Genomic DNA, 9498 nt, shown 5'->3' with positions numbered 1-9498 from the left:
AAGTCTAAAATACCACAATAACTATAATTGTAATAAACAAACAATAAAACAGCGGAAAAGCCGTGGATTAAACAAAAAGGCTGTAGTTATCAGTAGGGAGACGTGAATCCCGTGGCGAAGCAAGGAAGGGAATGTAGAGACTGGAGCGACGGATGGCCTTATATAGGCAGGCAGCCAACAGCGTGGGAGGCGTTGGGATGGGGGACCCAACGCCGCCTCACACGGTGACCGAGCTGCAGGCTATGGACGTATATATGTACGTAAGTAGGATTCAGTTAGCGTTGGGAACCTGTGTACCAAATTTCTTGAAGATGGGCCCATAGGTAACAAAGACTGTTGAAAAGTTCAAAATGGCGGCCGACAGTGGCATCATACCACCGAAATAAGTACGTACATTGGTTTCGGTTAGTGCAGGGAAGCTGCCTACCAAATTTCGAAAAGATGGGGCCATAAATAAGAAAGTTCAACATGGCGGACGTTGTTGACCGTTATGACCATTATGCGTAGAATTTCGAAATGAAACCTGCTTAACTTTTGTAAGTAAGCTGTAAGGAATGAGCCTGCCAAATTTCAACCTTCTACCTATACGGGAAGTTGGAGCATTAGTGATGTTGGAAAATTCAACATGGCGGCTGACAGTGGCGTCATACCACCGAAATAAGTACATACATTGGTTTCGGTTAGCTCAGGGAAGCCACCTACCAAATTTCGTGAAGATGGGGCCGTAAATAAGAAAGTTCAACTTGGCGGACGTTGTTGACCGTTATGACCGTTACGCATAGAATTCCGAAATGAAACCTGCTTGATTGTTGGAAGTAAGCTGTAAGGCAAGGGCCTGCCAAATTTCAGCCTTCTACCTACACGGGAAGTTGGAGAATTAGTGACGTTGGAAAGTTCAATATGGCGGCTGACAGTGGCGTCATACCATCGAAATAAGTAAGTACATCGTTTTGGTTAGAGCAGGGAAGCCTCCTACCAAATTTCGTGAAGATGGGGCCATAAATAAGAAAGTTCAACATGGCGGACGTTGTCGACTGTTATCGACCGTTACGTGTAGAATCTCGAAATGAAACCTGCTAAACTTTTGTAAGTAAGCTGTAAGGAATAAGCCTGCCAAATTTCAGCTTTCTACCTACATGGGAAGTTGGAGAATTAGTGATGAGTCAATGAGTCAGTCAGTCAGTCAGTCAGTCAGTGAGGGCTTTGCCTTTTATTATTATAGATATATAAAAATATATTATTTTCAACCTTTTAGTCTTGGGTGTTTTTAGTATCATTTTGTAATCAATACTTTAACACTTCCTTTAAATATTTCTATCTGTTACTCGCGCCATCTATTGGTGAAATCTTGAACTATTCTTCATATGAAAATTGCATAATTAACATGGATTAATTGATCAATTAGTGAAACTGATTATTGATTCATGTATTGTCACCGGAAGTGTGCAAAATTTCAAGTTATTTAGACAATAGGAAGTGGGTTAAATATCGATTACAAGATTTGTACCAGACAACAAACGTGAAGTTAAAATAGGCGTAGTAATAATAATAATAAAAATTTTCACTGTGAACAGGGTGGAATTGTTTAAATTTTGCGGGATGATTTTCTGGGATGAAAACATACAGTAACTGCTCTCATCAAAAAAAAGTTTAGTGGTGTTTTTTCTCTGCCAACTTAAAGTTTAACATGTCATAATCAGTGCTGGTACAGTTTATTGAGCTGTTATTGAATGCACCCTCACTTCCTCCATGGTATGGCAAGGTACCTTATCACTCAAAACAAACTGCAGCGTGAAATTCAAACAGAAAAAAAGACTGTAAGGCTGGAAATGAACTCCACTGAGGTCCTATATACGTCACAGGTCAGGGAGTGTGCCTGTAATATAATCTAAGATTACACTTGCCCAGACAACCATCAACTTTAGTTATTACCTTTAAGGAAACATGACCATTTACTAAAAGCAAGAACTACTAGACATAGTTTCTTTCCTACTGCAGTCACTGTGGCTAAACATGGTCTCTGATTTATCTCGGTCTTTTCCTGATTTCTAAACTCTTTCATCCAATCTAAATTATGTTTAGTTTGTGTTTCTTTAAACAATTATTGATATATTACTGAGTGGTGTAACTCTACATTACTGCATTGCATATTATTTGTTTTTGTGCAATTTATTTTTCACTACTATTGTAAATAATTATTATTATTATTTACATTTATGTAGCTGCTTTTTCACGATTCAAAGAGCTTTTAGTGAGTGGGAAGCCACTTCAGCTACCAATACTATGTAGCATCCACCTGGATGATGGGACAGCAGCCATTTTTACGTCAGTATGCTCACTACTTATGAGCTATTAGGTGGTGAAGGGGTGAGAGAGAGAGAGATAACAAATTAGAGACAGGGGATGATTAGGGAGCCAGAATGACTAGGCCATGGTGGGCAATTTAGCCAGGGAAACGACCTACTCTTTACGAAGGATACCCATGGATCTTTTAAAGACCACAGAGAGTCAGGACATCCCAAGGATTGCACCATTTTTACAGCACAGTGTCTCCGTCACTGCACTGGAGCATTGGGATCCACTTTCAGACCACAGGGTACGCACCCGCTACTGGCCTCACCAACACTTCTTCCAGTAGCAAACCAAGCTTTTACCTAGATGGTCTCACATCCAAGTACCGGGCGGGCCCAAATGTGCTTGTATAATGAAGTGCATGTGGTATGGCATGTAATATACAAATGGAATGGGAGGTCTGAAACGTGCAAGTAGCCCTAATGAGAGGGACCTAGGAGTCATAGTGGACTTGTCACTATAAACCTCCAGGCAGTGTTTAGAAGCCATTAACAATGCTAACAAAATGACGGGTTATATAGTGTCCTGATTTGTGGAGTAAAAGTCCAAAGAAATTCTGCTCAAGCTTTATAACACACTGGTGAGGCCTCACCTGCAGTACTGTGTGCAGTTATGATCTTCTGGGCACAAAAAAAGACAAAGCAGTGCTAGAAAAAGTCCAGAGAAAAGCAACCAGGCTGATTCCAGGGCTAGAGGGGATGAATTATGAATAAAGATTAAAAGCTAAGCCTGTTCAATTTAAGCAAAAGAAGATTAAGAGGAAACATGACTGAAGTGTTTAAAGTTAAGATGGGTAGTGGATCGAGACAGTGACTTTAAAATGGGCTAACCAAGAACATGGGAGCGCAGTTTAAAACACGTTATGGGTAAATTACACGCATATGTTAGGATTTTTCTTCAAATAGGGAACCATTGACATTTGGAAAAAATCACCAAGTCGTGTGGTAGACAGCAGGACTCTAAGGTAGGGGTGGGCGGTATGACCAAAATTCTGTATCACGGTATTTTTCTAAATTATCCCGGTTTCACGGTATTCGACTGTATTTTTTTCCCCATGCATGAGTGGATGTTAACCACATTTTCCACTGCAATTACTGGATAAGAACAACCTATTCCACTATCAAGAGTATTGTACAAAAAAAAAACATTTTAATGTGCACACAAGTATTAATACAGTTTTGCATTGCCCCATAAAGTGATAGTTTTCAAGGGGGTGGCACTAATGGAGAAGGTATCACATTGCATGATAGATGCAGTCAAAATATAGAACCTTTTTATTGAACAAATTTTGCAAAAACAAACTATAATTTTGACAACATATTTTCAACCATACAAAGAGGCATTTAGACTTAGTAAAATATCCAGAAGTGCTTGTCAAAAATTGTATTGCACCGAATATTTCTTAGAAAAGGAATAAATAGTAAATATTTTTGTAAACCAACTACACTTTCTGTTAATGTTAACAATCTCTGTCCACTGACACGTTAAAGTGACTTTTTAAACAACTTTATCACCATTAAACTGCATAATATTTAAACTAATAAATAATAACAATAAAATAAATAATAGTATTATTACTGATAGTTGCACTATTACTTCAAGCCCAGGTGCATTACACAGTATTCACCAAATTAAAATAAAATAAAACACGTGCAACTTGGTGATGACATCTTTACCAACTGAACCATCATTTAGGCAAACTGCATTAATACGGACCTCGCTTCAAGCTAAGCTATACTGGGAAGAAAAAACAAACTATATGTCGAGAACAAAGTCGACATTTCCACTTTATTCTCATAGTTTACTTCATAATTAAAGTAGAATGTCGTAAACTAAACTTCTTCCAAAAATCAGTGTTTAATCAATTACTTAAATTACCCCGTCAAATTAATGCAGCACATCAAATGCTTTGTGTTACGTTCCCCGACGCAGTGGTTAATCACTATGCTTCTTAAACTGACTTCCTCCGCACTAAGAGAAGACAGCAATCACCATACAGAATCCATTCACTTCATGATATTCCTGCTTTCTGAAAATTTAGAATGCTAAGATAAATACTTGATATCATTTTCATGATGAAATACATTAAAGCAGGTATTACACATGCACGGTAGTGAGGTGGTAGTGCTGCTCCCTCGCAGTAAAGGGTCCCCTGGTGTATGTTCAGTGTAGAGAACTGAATAGCTATTGCACAGGTTTAATTTAAATATTGTGCAAATGTTGGGTTTCTGATCTGCTGGTCGGAGACCCAAACACAGAATTCAATGCATGTTCTTCTGAGCGGGCTATCTTTATTGCATGCATGCTGTCTCTATCTGACGTACTAAAACCCCAGTTCCTTTTTCCTTCCTTCCTTTTTCTTTCACCACACGATAAACGTCTTTGTGAAATTAAAACTAGTTATAAACTTAGCCCACGGAGTGTTCAGAACTTTAAAAATATCTTCATTATACATGTTTAATTATGCCATCCATTCAGAGTTGCGCCCATCTCTGAACGAGTCGCCAGCACGTTGCAGGATGAATACAAGCAAAACATACACTGGCAGGGTTAATATAGCACAACAAAACCCCACATCCTACATGACTTTGAAAGGAAACTGAAGCACGCCAAGTAAACCCACCAGAAAAACATGCAAATGTAAGGCAGGGACGCCACCGTGCCCCCATATGATTTATGCATGTTTTAATGCATTTCACCATGAAAATTATATTAAGTATTTATCTTAGCATTCTAAATGTTCAGAGAGCAGGAAGGTCATGAAGTGAATGTATTCTGTGCGGCGATCGCTCTTAGTGTAAGAAGAAGTCAGTTTAAGAATCACTTAACACAAAGCATTTAATGTGCTATATAACTTATGACGGGGTTTGAGTACAACTTGGCTTGCAGTATTATCCAGTAGTATAGAAACAGTATTTACACATCTGACCTTTTAAAACTAAAGTTATCTCCAGGTGACGGACGTGACTCCTTTTTTTTGGCAAAAGTTCTTCTATTCATCATGTTCAACTTTACTTTTAGTTCAGTTTTGGAATGCTCTCTGTCCATTTTCACCGCGCGGTGCTACCGCCCACTATTTGGTGGTGTAGCAGTGAAAAAGAGCCCTAGTGCAACAAATCTGTGTTTAGCGGTGTAGCAGTGAAAAAGGTCCCCACTTGAACAGTTTCCCGCTGCGCCACGTTCCGAACGTCGATTAGGCAATTTAAACCGGTGTTGCGGTATAAGAAAAATCCATATCATAAAAAAAATAAACGGTTTTCGGTATGAACCGGTATACCGCCCAGAACTACTCTAAGGCTTTCAAAACTTAACAAGATGTTGTTTTGGAGGAATTAAGTGGATAGGACTGGTGAGCTTTGATAGGCTGAATGGCCTTTTCTCATCAATAGTTTTTCTTAAATGGCCTAATGTTGTGGTTGTGTAATGCATTGTATATATTCACAATCTAGCTGCAAGGACGCATTAGCACAAGGTTACTTTAAATAATGGAACGACAACTTATTAAGGTAATTAGCAGAGATCTTGGAAACACACACACAGCAGGCAAATGGGGCTCATTCAGCACATAAACAACACTTGATTTCCTTTATTTGGTCAGGAGACGGGAGACGGAACATCTCTAACAAAGCATCGATCCTAGCATCAAGCAACCTCTGGGACATTGAGAGTGGACTTGGACAGGAAGCTTCAGTTCCCGAATGAGGTTACCACAACCTTCCTCGGGAAAATTGTAGAATCCAGATGTTACAGTGGTCCACAGAACCAAAGTACAGTTGTGCTGGTTAAGCTGACCATGCCATGGGAAAAAGGTATAAAGGCAGTCCATGAGAAGGAGAGAGAGAAATACACAGATCTGAAGGCATAATGCGTAGAGGTAGGAAGAAGGACAGTCATCAACCCTATAAAGGTAGAGTTCTGAAGGTACACAGGGTCAACTACCCATCATTTCCTGAGGGGCATGGAAGTATCAGGGGCCAAACTAAACATGGCGCTGAAGGAGCTGGTGGAAGAGGTAGAGAAAAGGAAAAGCTCTGGCAAAGGAGGAAAGACATCATATGGAGAAAAGAGTCCTAGAGCCAGCTACATGGGGTAGTAATGAGACCTGCCAGCTGTTGCTCCACCACCTGGAGATGTTCCAGGAAAAAAAGAAGCAAAACATCTATGGTGGATAGCTCCCAGCTCATGATCTTGTTGTCAGATCAATAGCACTGTCAGAAGTGTGTCAAGCAGTAATGCATTGCAGGTATTCAAATATTGGATATTCAAATATATTCAAATAATGTACAATATATTACTGCAGTTCTCAGTATCTAAGCCAGAAGTTCTTATATGTGTTTAAGGTGGTGTTGTTTGTTTTATTACTTCTATATTTCTCTTTTATGTCTTCTCTAATGTTCTAATTTACACTTAGAGACAAATAAAGTACACGTATTCACCCATGAACTACATATATCGAGATGTTTCACTGTATTAACCTTGTCAGGTTTAAGGATGTAACACCATGAGAAATTTGCTGCAACCTGTCAATTAATTTCAAGTTTAAGATCAGTTTTGTAAGAAGTGTTACAGAAGAAGGTTACAAGATTGACATCCTAAGAAAAGAGCTCTAAACCAAACAGAATGACAAGTCTCATTAACCCTTTTTAGCTACCAAAAAAGTAGGGTCAAAACCATTATCAATGAAAAAGATATTCACAGAACAAGACAACAATCTAACACACCACTGGAAGGAAAACTGGGAAGAAATCTAGTTACTAAGATTGCTGAATTATTTAAACACACATCATACTAATGCCTGAATTGTTCTAAGAAGTAAACTGAAGTTGCAGAACCTTAAACATTTTGAACAAACACAGCTCCAAATTTTATCAGAAAAAGTGCATGCCAGTGGTCTATTTGTAAGCTAATCTAAGAGACAGTGCTTCTTGACGTCAGACTATTTTTGAAATGGCTTACTTAATACTCTTATTTTGACAGGAATAGTTAAGAAAGGTCTATTTCATTATAACTTACAGGGGGTAAAAGATTATACCATAATCTAAGAGGCAATATATGAATATAGAAATTGAGCCCATTCTCCTTATTAATGTTGGTGTGTCATTAACTCTTAATCATACTGGTTCTATTTTGGCACTTTATGGTTCTTTAATGGGTTGTGTGGTTCCTCACAGACCCATTGCTTAACAAAGCACAATTTCTTTCTGGGAAGGGGTCTTTGCGCTTTGAAAAACTTTGTGACATGTAGAAAAAAAAAACCTTAAGATGTATGGTAGCCTACCTTGCAGGACAGTAACAGATAAAAAAAACTATTATTTAGTCTGTATTATGGTATGCAGTCCTTTTAAAATCAAAACCCATTGATACTTAACTAATCTGTTACAATCTCTTCATGGTCATTTACTGTATGGTGCTTGTTACTAAAATATAAATAAAGGGTCTTTCTGGAGCCTTCATGTGTATGGGAACCAAACTGTGGCATCACACTCAAGTACCACTCTGATACCTTTTTAAGAGTGCAGGTGTATGCATAAACTGGAAGTGCAAAGAAAATATGATCGGCTAAATAGCAATAAATTTAACTTTTAAGCAAAAGTCTTAAGTGTTTTAAAGCTAATACTTCAATCACTCCAAACTTAACATTTTCTGAAGATGAGGGTCTCCGTCTGAACGGGATATGCCATGCACGGATATCCCCCGTCTATTGTTGGTTCCTGCCGTGCGCCTCAAGCAGCCAAACCTGAACTGGACTGAGCTGGTTACATGGATGGATGGATGGATGGATATACGGACGGACGGTGTTTTGTCCGGCATGTGTCCGATATGTCAGCGAGGGGCGGAGTACCGACTGACAGCTGCATGGCGCTTCTTTTCTAACAGATGCTCCTACAAGGATGCTATTCATAAAAAGCGCTTTCAGCGCACTCGCAGCTAAAAAAAATAAATAAAATAAAATAAAAAGGGGGCTTTACCAGACCCACCGTGGACGAACGATTCGTCTCACCGCGTTTCCATTCGCCTTAGCCAGGAACGCTGGGTGTCTTGATTGTTCCTCTTGGCGTTTGGTACCAAGGGAATTAGGGGTCTAAAATGCAGAAGCGCTCGTTACAGTAGATGCAGTTTCCGTGATACACGAAATGCCACCGATTTGCGTCTATATTACCGAAGTGCTTCATCATAAGTGATTTCTGCCCAATTATTATTTTTTAAACCATCTTTGTAATGTACAGAAACAAACTTTGCTGTTCGTCAAAAAAAAAAAATACTCATTTGCCTCAAAGCCACACAAGTCACAATCCCGCACGTTACAGTTGTGCATTAGGGGACGCTTGGACTTACCGACAATATAGGGCTGTGGGGCAAATCCCTGCTTTCCCTTCTTCTTAAGACTCTTTATAGAGAAGAGTCAATGCATTCGACAAAACAAACAAGCAGCAACAAAAAAAAAATCCTACGGAAGCAGAGAAGAGGACTTCCAACTCGATGGACACGTCGCCCAGCTTTCCGCGGCCGGCTGGCTGCCCCTTTGCCTTATCTGTCTGCGATGTAACTCTCACCAAATGCCGCAGCTCATAATTTTTGTAGCCCCGGTAATAATCTAGACTTCCTTAGCTCTTTATCAATCACGAAAGCCGCCATCTTCGCATGGAATGTACACAAACGGTGCGCATGCGCACCACTCCGTGGATGGAATTTCCCAGTTCAAAAGTACAAAAGTGCGTAAGCAGCTCCAGCACCGCCGACTGCGATCGGCAGGGGGTCGAAGTCCTCGGGACTACACTGGCGGGGTGAGGAGCTGCAGCGACAGCAGTGGGCAGCTCCAAGTGACGTCTGCAGACTGCTGGAAAAACGTGTCAACTGGTCTAGCTTCCCGTTATCTACGACTACTTCCCAGTCTCGACTACGAGGCCACGCCCCCTTCTGAGGGGAGGGGGGGTGTTATCTGTGTGTGTGTGTTGGGTTGCATCACGTCACGTGACACGTGGCAGCCCGGCTTAACTTTTTAATTATTATAATATGTTTTAAGTATATAGCGCCTTTCCCATGCCCAAAAACGCTTCACAAAATTTTAAATGAACAACAGGGCATACACAACATTGGAAACAAATAATCTCCACCAAAAACACTAAATAAAGGCAAATACGGTAA

The 9498-nt window shown here is 39.9% G+C and overlaps 1 protein-coding gene across 1 annotated transcript in view; it reads right to left on the bottom strand.

Moving 5' to 3' along the window:
• Positions 1-9228, bottom strand: part of fndc3a (fibronectin type III domain containing 3A) — a 378322-nt gene extending 369094 nt beyond the window's left edge. The window contains exon 1 of the mRNA XM_039745857.1: positions 8689-9228. The gene's annotated coding sequence lies outside the window, so the exon portion shown is untranslated. The remainder of the gene's footprint in view (positions 1-8688) is intronic.
• Between the last annotated feature and the right edge of the window lie 270 nt (positions 9229-9498).

This window comes from Polypterus senegalus, chromosome 2 (genome assembly GCF_016835505.1).
Source record: "Polypterus senegalus isolate Bchr_013 chromosome 2, ASM1683550v1, whole genome shotgun sequence".
Lineage (NCBI taxonomy): Eukaryota > Metazoa > Chordata > Cladistia > Polypteriformes > Polypteridae > Polypterus > Polypterus senegalus.
The sequence above is the reverse complement of the archived record's forward strand: the minus strand, read 5'-3'. Positions and strand labels throughout refer to the sequence as shown.